The 14,215-nt window shown below is 33.5% G+C and overlaps 1 long non-coding RNA gene across 1 annotated transcript; it reads right to left on the reverse strand.

The window, feature by feature from the left end:
• Positions 1-1,053: 1,053 nt before the first annotated feature.
• Positions 1,054-2,330, reverse strand: LOC122196760 (uncharacterized). The gene is made up of 2 exons (XR_006188809.2): positions 1,438-2,330; positions 1,054-1,359 (listed from the first exon to the last, which is right to left on the reverse strand). It is a non-coding gene; the product is annotated as an uncharacterized LOC122196760 (long non-coding RNA).
• Positions 2,331-14,215: the final 11,885 nt, after the last annotated feature.

Genomic DNA, 14,215 nt, shown 5'->3' on the forward strand with positions numbered 1-14,215 from the left:
CGTTAAATCTCAAGGAGTGTCAGTCCGATGACACACTTGTTATCTCTGTTTCAATGAAGTGAGCTAGGAAACTATGCGAATATTTCATAATTGGGAAAGTACACGCGATTAAATTGTATATAAAACTCGATGATCTTTAAAATATTTGATTCGGTCGTATTCCATATTCCTTATTTAGTGGTGACTTATGGTAAAGTCATATAATGGATCAGTTATCTAATCTAGAGCTACGCGGCTTAAATCGACTTTAGAAAGATCATGTATGGATCAAGCGAAAAGAAATCATCACCAGTTATTTTATAATATTTTTATCTGCACATTGAATTTCGGGACGAAATTTCTTTCAATAAGGAGATAATGTAACAATTGGTAAAAATTAGTCAGAGTTCGGCGGTCAAACCACCGTGAACCGATATGTATTAATAACCAATTGTGTGTAATTTTATGTTTCTAATGTATGTTAAATATATTATATTTATAATTTCTTTTAGAACATCCTAAGATACTTAAACCGTCTATCGTTGAAGATTGAATAAAAAAACCAACAAAAATGAAGTCTATTTGTGGTGTTAAAAATAAATTTTTTGCATTAAATATATTTGAGAGTTATGGATAAGAAATTTGAGTAGATTACGTTCTCCAGACTTCATGGAAAAAGTCCAAAACAAAGGTCGTATGAAAAAGTTACGCCTCTTTAAAGTTACAAAAATCAATATTTATTTGATTTTACTTAAAACAAACCGTGCCCTGTTTCTTTTGGGATAGCTCCAAGCCTCGTAAATTATTACTGAACACATTTTTAAATTAAGACTATGGTCTATTATTTTATTATAACTTTATAATTTTTATCATCGACCAAAATCAAATTCGAAATATAAGTCGAATCTGATCCATTTAATTGCAAAACTTTAAACATTAATTCACAGAGTTTGGTATCTCGGAATCGAATTCTGTCCACGTTTCTGAAATCACAACGACCAGGGCAATCTATAGACAATTTCATAAAAATATTATGGAGTCAGGATCGATGGCACAAGAACCGAGAATCAGAGATTGCATAATAAAATAAATAAACAAATAAAATACACCAACCATTTGATTTTACGTCAAATATCTCTTAAAAATCTAATCTTTGTAAAACAAATCAATTAAAATCCAGTAAAATCTTGTAAAATCAGATTTTTTTTTTTTCAAAACCCCCCTCGTTGTAGAATCAGTGAAGAAGAAGATTTGGGCCGGCAATTCTTCGCCGGCGGTGGCAGTCCCAATCCTTCAGCCCCTCTCAGCCACCTACAGATCGTGCAACACACCACTCCACCATAGACTACTCTCTGTTGCTTGTTCCTTCGTGTTTGTTACCTGCAACGAGAAAGAAAAACAGTTGAAAGAAAACCACCGGAGGTGAAGCTTCCGATCACTAAGAAGACTAAAACCCACATCCCCCTCTGTTATTCCTTCTTCTCCTCCTTCGATTGCTGCCAAGAACAACCAAGAGGGCAGGAGCCCATTTCTTCTTCGTGTTTCCTTCTTCCTGCCAAGCAATCAAACCCAAACACTTCAAAAACCCCATCGATTTTATATAAAAACCATACATGTTGCTGATCCCGTTCATTTTTTTCTGCTGAAGAAGAACCACCCAAACGCCCTAGCTACCATGATCGATGACTGTCCTGCTAGCCATGGCTGCTTCCGTTCATCTTCTTCTATTCGGTCAGTCCAAAAATTAAAGACCCGTTTTTACTTCTACCTTAGTTCTTCTACACAACCGGTCAAAGAACGGAGGCGCTCCTTTTTCTTCATGATCGGTCGACGACCGAAGGCAAATTCCAGGCATCGGAGGCGCTCCATCTTCTTCGGGAGATGACGACCGCCATCAGGCCTCGCAGCCATCTCGTTTTCCTTCGCAACTCCTTCCAAGACTGGAGACGAGCAGCCCCGCTGCTTCGTCTCTTTCTTCTAGTCCGAGGTCACAGCCGCCTCGCTGCTTCGATCCTTCTTCTTCGGTCTAGTCGAACGACGCAGGCCGCCACCGATTGCGAGTCGAGCGACGAACCATCGTGCTCCCTTCTGGTCGCCGATTGCCCCTTCGCGTCTATAATCGACTTCCTTGGTGACCTCCTTTGGGAACGATACATATCCTCTACCCCATCAAAACAAAAGAGAGTAAGAGTCGGGGGCTTCTGAGCCCTAAGTTGAAGTCATTTTATGAAATGACTAAAATGTCCGCACCGTTAAATCCTTTATTCAAATTAGGTCCCAATCTCCAAAAGGTGATTCCATTTATTAACAAACAGCCCCTCATATGAATCTAAATCTTCAAACTTTGAATAAAAAAAATAACCATTTGAGCCCTTCCTTTGAAATTATTTTTACCAAATTAGTACCGGATAGTTCAAATTCGTTACTAATATATATTAAACTAAATGAAAGAAAGTTGAACATGAAATATACATTAAAGACAAAATAGTTATTAAATCTTCACGACATCAAATCCAAAACAAAAACCTTTTAAAATAACAAATGTGCAACTTTAAAACTAGTTTGTAGCCAAAGAATACAACATGCTCAAATGTAACATCCGAACCATTCATACTTATTGCTTCCGTCACTTAAGACATGCTCAGATTGACAGCTAAATTCAAGACCAACAATCCTCGACAAATTTATATGTAGAAATATAAGACGAACCATTTAGGCTCATTGCCTCCTCCACACCTTCCTTTAACTTCTTTACTTTCTTTCTTATCGCTTTTCCTTCTTCACCCTCTATCAAACACTTCACCATCTTCTCTACCTCCTCCCTCCCGACCACTTTCTTCGTCGGCAACACCTCCGGCCTCACCGCCACCTTCAGCTCCTCCGTCAGCATCGTTGCATTCATCCTCTTTTCTGCATACAACACCCATGCAATCATCGCTACCCAACTGCCAATGCTCTCTAACATTGAGTTCCATCCACAATGTGTCAGAAACCCCCAATCAATGCGTGGTTCAAAATCTCCACCTGTGGGGCCCATGAATGCAAAACAAAACCCATTTTCTTGGTTCGGTTCAAGAACCCTTCTGGAAGATCATCTGCTTGATCATTTTGTTCACCTGAATGACCAGATTCGAAAAAAGACCCATCTTTAATATGTCCAGCAGGTGGTCGGACGACCCAAACAAATCTTTGTTGGCTCAGCTCCAATCCCCAAGCCAGCTCTGTAATTTGCTCGGATGATAATGTTCCACCGCTTCCAAAAGACACGTATACGACTGACCTTTCTATCTGTCTATCTATATATATTTACTAGATGTAAAACTCATATATTACACAGGTTATTAAAAAAAATATTAAATATCAAAGTGTAAATAATAACCATTTTTAAAAATAAAATTTTGAAAAAAGGAATAAAAAAGATATTAATTGCAATTTACTATCACATTTATTACATTTATACTTTACATATATAAGTATAAATATTACGTGGCTTTTTAATTTTAAAATTAAAAAAAAAAAAAAAACAAAAATTGACATTTAGATATTATTTATTTCAAAAATATCACAAAATGATAAATGTTAAAACTCATAAAAGATTGACATGTATCAAAATAAATTTCCATTTATTATAATAGATAATAGAGATATTTTCTTCAACCACATTCATTTGAAACCCAAACTTTTCAGCTTCTTTTTAAATTAATACATTAAATCTAATATTATTATAATTTCAATATTAATTATGTATTCTATATATAATATATATAGTTTGTTAATCTAAATATGATGTGTAATTCAAAACATAATTTTTTTAATATATTCAAAACCTATTTTTTCTAAATAGTTAAAAAGTTTTACTAGAAGATCTAAATAAAAATGTCAAATTAACAAAAAAAAAAAGTTGATTAAAAATTATTTTCATAATAATAATTTTTTCCTCAATATTGATGGTTTTAAAATTTATTAAAAATAATAAAGGTATAAATAGATGTTAAAGATAAAACCTACATTGTAATTCCAAATTCACACACAACATACAAATATATTTCATTGAAATAATATCAGAGTAGTTGTGAGACCCATATATTAAATAAGTTAATTTAAAAAAAAAGTTAAATATAAAGGTCAAAATATTTGAAAATTTTGAATTTATAAGAAAAATAATGAATTATTATATTGAATTTATTTATCTTTTAAATTAAAAAAAAATAATTTAAATAAAGAAAACATACTAATGAGCTTTAATTTTGAAAATTTTGAAATTAAAAGGTAAGTTTATTAATGAAATTAATATCCATATATTACTACATTTATTGTAATTATTACATTAAAATATTATGTGGAATTTAATAAAATAGAAAAATTTATATAATGACATGTGGAAAAAAAATTCAAAATAACCACAAAATTACATTAGCAAATTGAAAGAAAGTGTGACAAGTTGCAAAAAGCTTTTATTTATTAGAGAGGATAAAATATGTCTATCTAAATTGAGTTTTGTTTTTATTTTCACGGATAGTAGCTATTAAGATAATGCAACTTTAAATAGAATAATATGAGATCTATTATTTGATAGTCATAAATTGATTAGGAAAATAATTTCGTACATCCATGTTTCATAATGCTATCATTTATTTAAAATATTTAGAATGTTTTATAACAAATTATATATATATATATATATATATATATATATATATATATATATATATATATATATATATATTAAAATTATCCTACCTTAGCAACAGTAAAGTGGCTAAGGATTTGGCAAAAATGGTCCTTCCTTTATATATACATGTCTACTTTTGGCTTTCTTTTTCCGTCTTTGTTTTTTGTGCACTTTCTGCCATTTGATCGATTTTTGTTGCTACGTGTTTGACGCACGCATGTTGTCTTCACCGTTTTCCCACCTAATCACTTTTGGATTGCTAGCGTTTTTTTCCGATCTCATGGTTCCACCGGTAATTCTTCATTATCGACTGCTTTTATCTATCTTCCACCCAAACTTCTATCTTTCACTCGAATCCATCTTCTACACCTCGCCTGCTTCCCACCGCCACCATAATTCTCGATTTTACGTCTCCTTTAGATTTGAGAATGACCTACATCAATACTTCTTCAGGATTCGGAAACCGTCTGACATCGATTACACTGCAAACCTCTGATTATCTACAAGAAATAGTTATATCAGGTTTATGACTTCATGATTTCTTCGTGCGTTACTTCTTCTTCTTCTTTTGTTGTTTATATAAGCATTTTGACAAATGTATCTGGGTTTATGCCGGTTCATCAAACATGACCAACAAAAACCACAAAATCAAGGCTAAATATGAACCGGTTCATATTGAATGTCAGTCTTTCAGCTTTGCAACCGTCACACCTGCAGAATCATGTGATTGAACATGAAAAAGGGGACGACTTCCTGACTACAGGTTTGGGAAGTGGGTTTTGGATGACAAACATGCCTATAAGGCGTTCGATGAAATGTCTGAGCCAATTAATGTATTTATTCTGCCTTACTTTACCTGATTCAATAGTTAATTAGATTTGTTTGATCATCTATTTTCTTATTTTGTTCAGGCTTCCTTAGCGGGATACAATTACAGCTTTTGAGGTGTAACTCGAGTTTGTTTTCCAGTTATTAGAAAATGAAAGAGGTATCCATTATAGCTATTAAAACTACCAACTTTTGAAAGGGGTAATCTGATTTTGAGTATTTCAATAATAAGATGAACCAATCAGCTTAAAGGAGTTGTATGTGACATTATTTTGATAGAACATCTAAAACTGATTGTGTGGTACCTAAAGAGTCCAATAGTCTGAAACAAAATTGATTTATCCATCCATTGAAGATTAATAAGAATAACTTCATCATTTAGTTAACATTCGTAAAACTTACTCATTTTCATATTTAGAATCAATACTAATTTAACTCAATTCAATTCATTTTTCTTGTTTCTAAGCACATTGAAACACCCTATTGTTCATATGAAGTGCATGTGTTAGAACATATCTTTTATTTCTCAACCCATGATAATTTGAAGTTGAAAAAGGTACCATTTTTGATCTTTTAGGAGTGTTTGTATGTACAAGTTAACCAAATTTATATTTGTTTACGGGAACACATATTTTTTTTAGCATAGTGCATTGAATGAACTTATTCCAAAGTGCAGACAAGAGGAGGTACATTTTAATGACAAGATTTCATATGTAATTTATATATATATATATATATATATATATATATATATATATATATATATATATATATATATATATATATATATATATATATATTACTTTAATTTTTTTTCATTATAACAGTTGAGGCAAAACATATTTGCAGAATTACAGCCGATGCAAACACTCTGTGTAAGTTAAAAATCATTTTTTTTTGGTAATATTATATTAAAAAGCGTTTTTTTATATTTCATAACATTTATTAGCATATGGTATTTAATTATTTTCTTATTCTAAACGATTTTTGTAACATATATTGTTTTAAATGATGGTTTTCTATTGTTAATAATACACAACTCCAAATGCATTGGTATGCATTAAAGATTCTGGTAAGGAGAAGTTGAAGCCTGCATATATGCTTTCAGATGGAAGATTAGAAAGAGCTGGAAGAGCCAAAAACTTACCTAAAAAAGTCAAAGATGGAGTCAAAGGTGTGGAATGACATCAAGAAAACACCCCTTCAGCCTCAATCATAGCAGTTGGTGATGAAATTCTGTAAGTTTCTTCATTATTATTTGTATTATTATTCTTATAATCTGTTATGTGTTGACTAATGTTTATGATTTCACATTGCTCAGTTCTGGAAAGATGGAGGATGAATTAAGACATTTGTTGTGTAGGAAGCTTCATTCTATTCGTTGGAGTGTTTCCCATATTGATGTTGTATCAAGTTATGATTTCACACTATTTACCGAATTACCCCTGAATTGACAGTTTATTTGTTCTATATAGGTAGATTATGTAGCTCAAGAAGTTGAAATCCAAAAGTCTAAAAGTTACATGGTATGCCATTTATCACATGTAAATGTGTAAATATGTATGTTATCATTTTTTATTTTTCATATTCTGAAATTGGTGAAATGAAATGTTAATAAAATAAACATTTATACAGGTTTTCTTATATGGAGGAGTTGGTCCATTACCTTCACATGTTTCCATTGCAGGAGTTGTCAAAACTCTTAATGTTTGTTTGGTGAGTCATTTACATTTTATTTTCTTTTTATTTTATGAAATATATAGTTTTGGATTTTAATTTGAAATGTTATAATAATAATAATAATAATAATAATAATAATAATAATAATAATACAAAATACTATCAAAATTTCACCAAAGACAATCGTTAAAAATGACGAGGATCTCCGTCCCATATCATTTAATTATTTATTTCTTTGTGGCTACTTCTTTGGACATTAGGTGTGTAAAATTTTGTAATGGATTTAGAAAAGGATATCACTGATGTTGCGATCAATCATGCATGGTAATTTCTTTCTTTTTTTCATTTCTAATATGTTAGGGGTCATGGGAGGACAAATCTTGAGGTCGAGGATGTGGACGCGACAACCGTGTTTGGAATCGAGTTGTTTGCCAACATCGACAATATGAATCTTAGGAATAGTGAATTTACGATTTTGTAGCAGAATTGGTGTCTGTAAAGATATGACACTTCTGGTCATTGCAGTCAAAACTTTTATATTTTTTAATAAAAACATGAAAAAACCGGTCCGGGGCAAAACCCGGGCTTTTCATCCTTGCACTTTCTACGTCTGTCATATTTATCGATTCGGAAACAACACCGAAAGCTTCTGCCCCCGCGTAGCGGGGGCAACCTTTCTAGTTAGTATAAAAATTATTAATTTAAAGTTACAAACAATAATATGTTTATTTTAATAATATATATTTTTCAATACTTTAATTATAATTGCACAATGCACAAAATATAGCCTAGTGTTTTATGTTTATCAGTTTTTGGCTTTTCCATCCATTTACTTTTTAAAATTTCACTTTGAACTTTGTAAATGTTATTTACACCATCCATTTTCTAAACTTTGGTGTTTATCATTTGTGGTATATACAATTTGATTTTCTTTAAGAACTTTCGTCCGTTAACCAAAAAACTAATTTTACGTGCTTATTTTTGTATATGTGTCGGTATACATTTAAAAAGATCAACTTTTCAACATGAATTCAAAACTTTCATTCGTTAATTTTACAAAATAAAATTACTTGTTTTTTCTTTATCAACGTGTTGATTTAAATTCAAGTTTGTCTACGTTTCAACGTAATATTTTTATATTTATGTGCTTAATTTTTGTATGTTTCCTAGTATGAATTGGGTAATATATAATAATTTTTATTCGTTAACTTAAAAAAAACTAATTTTTGTGCATGTGTCAGTATAAATTCAAGGTGCTCAATGTTTCGACGTAAATGTAACATCTTGTTTCAAAAAGTTTCTTATTTCAGGATTAATGTGGACAATAGATGGATCAAGTAAAGGCCTTGAGATTCATGGGAATGAGGTTTAGGCCTTATCTGATGATGATAATGTTGGATAAATGATTAAAGCCTAGGTTTTTATCTTGGAGTCGAAGGGTAAAATGGGAAAATGATGTTTCAGACTTCTTTTTGAATTAATGGTTTTAGTTCTATGTGTTCTAAGTCAAAAGTAATTAGATAGGGTTGTGGGCCTCGTCAATACCTTTCTGTTCATATAAAGAACGTTGAAAACAAATTTGAAACGAAGAATTTATGACTGTTTGAAGTTAGAGTGAAATTGGATGAAAACCCGTTCTCACGAGGTGAGAAGTAATTTTCACGATGTGAGAATCCTCACGAGGTGGGAATATATTCTTATGACATGAGAACTGTACAGTCCAAAGCCCACAAAATTTTCAGGGCTTTCAAGGTGTTTAGAGGTAAGGATTCATGTTTTAGGGTGTTTTCTTAGCCTTGATCATATCTAGAACCTCTTGAGGGAAACCCCTAGCCTCTATTTTCTAGATTTGAGCCTCCCCACTCCTCTCTCATCCATTTTTTAGAGTTTTTGGTGGTTTTGGAGCAATGTTTTCATGCAAGATTGATCCTTGAAGCCTGGCAATTGAAGATCTCAGCTTTCATCTACCTTCTAGACCTTTGTAAGTTATAAAGTTCCAAGCTTTATTGCATTTCATCTTTGGATCTAAGTGTATTTTGTGTTTTGGTCCATTTTAATGAGTTTTGAATGAGAGCTAGAAATAAAGATTGCAACATTATTACTCTCCAAGGTCCGAAGAACATTATATGTTTTAGATATGGACTCCAACACCTTTTGATCTATTTTAAGCATTTTCTTGGACCTTGTGGACTAGGAAAGTATTGATCTATTTTAAGCATTTTCTTGGACCTTGTGGACTAGGAAAGTATTGATCTATTTTAAGCATTTTCTTGGACCTTGTGGACTAGGAAAGTATTGATCTTTTGCCTTTCCTTTTAGCCATGCAAGTTATTTTGGTCATTTAGGCCATTTTGGTGTGTTAAAGTTTAGATCTTGAAAGCTTGAGACACTATTATGGATAAAGTTGGAAACTTTATCAATCTAAACATCATGTTGATTCAGATATGAAGGTTGGAGACTTGGACTTAATGGATTAAGTTGAGAAAGATGCATTTTTAGGTCCCTTTGAGACTTAAAGTCTAGATCTTTGTGGTTTGAACCTTCCTAATGGATAAAGTAAGAAACTTTATACATTAAGACCTTGAAAAGGATCAGATTTGAGCTTTGGAGCTCTTGAAATTAGAAGAAAATGGATTAAGCTCGTTTGAGTTGTTCAAACTAGTATCCACGGTGCAGCCTTAGGCTACCACGACATGGCGACTGTGGGATAAATAGAGATTGTTTTTGGCATTTTGTGCCCACGGTGTGGCCAAATCTACCCATGAGAAAACCATGGTCATTTATAATGACAAGCCAGAGAAAACCTAAAATTTCATTCCTACCCTAAAAATCAAACGATGGACTGTTGTGAACTTCTCGACTCACCATCATTTAATCAAATGTGAAGGATTTGATCAAATGTGGAAGTTCAAGTGAAGACTTTTTCCCAAGGAATGAACACTGGAATTTTAACAACAAAATAATTTATGTTAGATACTACCAATGTGTGACATCCCCATTTTCACGGCCAGAAAAGACCGATTTGTTTATGCTTTGTTTTATAAATCAGAGTGATCGTTGAAAGAAAACGGTTGCGGAATTTGTTCCCAAAATAAAATATGATAACCATTTATCAAAACGTTTCTCAAAGAGAATGTATTTTTATTAAATAATAAAACCTCGGGATGTCATGTTCCGATACAGACCAAAAGCATAAACAATAATAAATAGACCTTACAACAGTTATTCATAACTACTGGCCTATAATCCAAAATCTCTCGTCAAGTCCACCAACTTATACTCTTGTGCCATTACCTGTAATGCAAAGAAAACTGAGTGGGTCAGGCTTGGGAGCCTGGTGAGCATATAGGGTTTTCAACCCACAATAATACAATTATTATATTCAACCATCAAACAATCAACTCAATTATTCATCCCTATTATGTTTCTTAGGATTTTACCCTAGGAATTCAACTACTCGTCATTCCTTCATTCCTAAGGATTGACCTAAGGGATTTACACAACTTCCATTGCTACATAAGGCGCATCTGCCAACATTATCCTTTAAGCGCCTCTGCCAGGATTACGTCATACACTATGAGGCGCGATTGCCAGGTTTATGACATTCTCTTTTAGGCGCATCCGCCGACATTATCTTATAAGCGCATCTGCCAAGATTACCCTATAAGCGCATCCGCTATTATTATGACAATCTTTATTTGGCGCATCTGCCAACAATATCCTATGAGCGCATCTGCTAGGATCACTCTATAAGCGCATCTGCTTTTATTATGACAATCTCTATTTGGCGCATCTGCCGACATTATCCTATAAACGCATCTGCTAGGATTACGACATTCACTACTTGGTGCATCTACCGATATTATTCTACAGCACATCTGCTAGTCTTATGACATTCTTTAATTGGTGCATCTACCAATATCATTCTTAATCATCTTTCATACCTCATCATTTCATCACATACCAACTATCTCATCTACCCATGTTCTACCCAACATATTTGTAGATCTAGAATACACATACAGTTTATCTCATTTTAAAACTATATAAAACATTCATGCCATACTCATCTCAAATAAACAACAATATATAAACACCTAGCACGTATTTTATACCAAATACTTCATATTTATGTGTTAGAAGAAAGTAACCATACACTCTGCCAAACGTACACTCAATACATTCAAACAATACTTGTATTATACCCGTGTTTATGAAAGGGACTATACATCCATCCATATAAACAACTTTATATTTTCCACGTAGCACGTATTTCAACGAAAATACTTAATAATTATGCGTTAGAAGAAAAATAACTACACCCTCACACTTATAAACAACAATACTCTTAATACACTCAAACCAAACTCGTATTATTATTGTGTTTATGAAAGGTAGTATACACTCACTTGATCAGAAGATGATCGGACAGCACTACGACTTGCAAAAGTAGTAATCCTCAGCAGATCTGGAAGATCTCTTCAAAAATCGAACTTCTCGCGGGCAGAGCTTCGGCTCGGGAACCGCACTTCTCGGGATCTTCGGGATCTCGGGACTTGCTTCGGGGCTTGAGAACAATACCGGGGCTTCGGGGTATTTCTGGCACGCAAACCGATGCAAAATGGGAGAAAGAAGAGGAGAAATTGGCAAAACTATCGGCTGCCTTCGGATTCCTTTTATAGAGGCTGAGCCTCGCACGTACGCGGGGCGTACGCCAGTACGCGGGGCGTACTGGTCCGAAAAACGTCACTGCGTGCGTCATCCGAAGCCACTTGCTGCGAATGTCGACACTTCGGAGTACGCGGGGCGTACTCGAGTACGCGGCGCGTACCTCGGATCAGACCGGTGACTCCTTCGGATAATGCTTCCGAATTAAAGATTAAAAATAAATACAAATTATTTAATAATCTTCGGAAATTCATATCTTCTTCATACGAACTCCGTTTTCGACGTTCTTTATATCCACGCGAAGGTGAGACTACGCTCTACAACTTTCGTTTAGACTCCGTCGGCTAATTTTGACTTTATTTTTTATTAATTATTTTTAATAGGCCGCGACATAAACTTTCGTTATAAATTCATAACTTCTTCGTTTGACGTCCGTTCTCGCCTAACTTTTTATCGCTTCGATACCAACAATGAGATCTTCGATTCTCATTTAGATTGCTTCGGCTAAATACCGCTCTAACGTAAATTCACTTTTTACGTTGCATTGCGTCGTGCCGGTTCTGTCGCGAAACTTCGACGGGCCATAACTTCTTCGTTATAACTCAGATTTTGGCGTTCTTTATATGCACGGAAACCTTGTGACATATACTACAACTTGGTTAAGATTAATCCTTCTAGATAATCTTCCATCAAAAAGTCATTTTTGACGCTTATTGTTTCTAAATTGACTAGCCCTGATCTACAGGCGTTACACAATGATTCCATCAGGAACTTCATTATGGTAGCCCAATTGTCAACTACATTAACACCAAAAAGAAACAAAGTCCAACCGGAAAAATAAGAAAGAGATGGTATTCCATAAGTTGGAACAACTATGGTGTGACGCAGCAAGCCTACCTTTTTGAAAGAACATAAAACTTGTTCATACACAACGACATGTACATAATGGATTGAGGTGCACATAGGTGAATTGAGACGAGGTTTGACTATACTTTTGGTTGAATGACTTAAATGAGAAATTTATTGTCATCATGATGTGTGAGATTCACAAACATTGTAATAAGATTTACATGGTAGAAAATGTACCGAGCCAAAAAGAACGTACCAGACCCTGCTAAGTATAGGTATTATCTACGACCATCCATTCAAACTTACATATCATGTTCAAAAAGTTTTACTCGAGATTCTAAAAGAGAAAAGCTTCACGAGTGAAGCTCTGTGTGTTGGAATAGTGTCTAAGGCTGTAACTATATTCGGTTGTGCATGGTCCTTTTGGGTTGCCTTCACCATAGCAACTTGATAGGATGATTTATTAAGAGAGAATAAATATTATTAATATATTATGGGAATAATATAATGAATAATATATTTGTTATTTGATTAATATAAGTCATAGAATTAATTAGAATTAATTTGGTGACTTAAAGAGATTAATTAAATAAAGGGGTATAAACTGTCAATTGTTTGATAGTTAAGCTTTAAACTGTAAATCCATTTGGATATACTATGGACGAATTCTAAGAGGATTAGGATAGCTAAAATCGTCCATTAGAGTTATCTAGGAATGGATTTGGATAGCCTTAAGAGAAGATTATCTGATAGGGACTTATCTGTAATCCTTAAGGAGTCTACAAGTATAAATAGACCCCATGGCTGATGGAATTCGACACTTGACCTAAAGTAAGGAACCTCTGGTCGAAATTCCTCCCCTCTCCTCTCTCCCAAATCATCCTCCTTGCTTTGGTGTTTGTAAGCCATTAGAGGAGTGACATTTGTGACTCTAGAAGCTCCAAGACCTCAAGATCAACAAGGAACTCAAAGGTATGATTCTAGATCTGTTTTAATGTTCTTGTTTAACCTAATTAGTAAATTAGAAGTCTTGGATTCAAAGCATGTTTATTAGAAAGCCTAGATCCAAGCATTAGGGTTTTGCATGCGCACATAGGAAAGTTCTTATGGCTAAAACCCATCAGTGGTATCAGAGCCTAGCTTGGTTTTCTGTAAATTGTTGCTTGATTAACTGAAACAAACCTGCAAAATTCGAATTTTTGGTTTCTGAGTCATGGACTCGGCGAGTCTCAAAGTGGACTCGGCGAGTAGGCCTGACTCGGCGAGTCCATTTGTGCACTCGGCGAGTCCAGGCGTCAGGAATGGCCAGATTCGGGATTTCTTTGTGTTTATCTTATCTTAACTTACCATAAACTAATTAGATCAACATTAATTCGTTTTTCTGATAAATATAACTATTATCTTGATCTAGTTAAGGGTAATTATCAACTAATTAAATATTTAATTTCCTTATATGATAATTAATTAATTATTTTAATTATTTTGGTAATTATCTTAAAAAGAAATCTTGAATAAATCAAATATAGATAATTAGGATAT

The sequence above is a fragment of the Lactuca sativa genome, chromosome 2 (genome assembly GCF_002870075.4).
Source record: "Lactuca sativa cultivar Salinas chromosome 2, Lsat_Salinas_v11, whole genome shotgun sequence".
Lineage (NCBI taxonomy): Eukaryota > Viridiplantae > Streptophyta > Magnoliopsida > Asterales > Asteraceae > Lactuca > Lactuca sativa.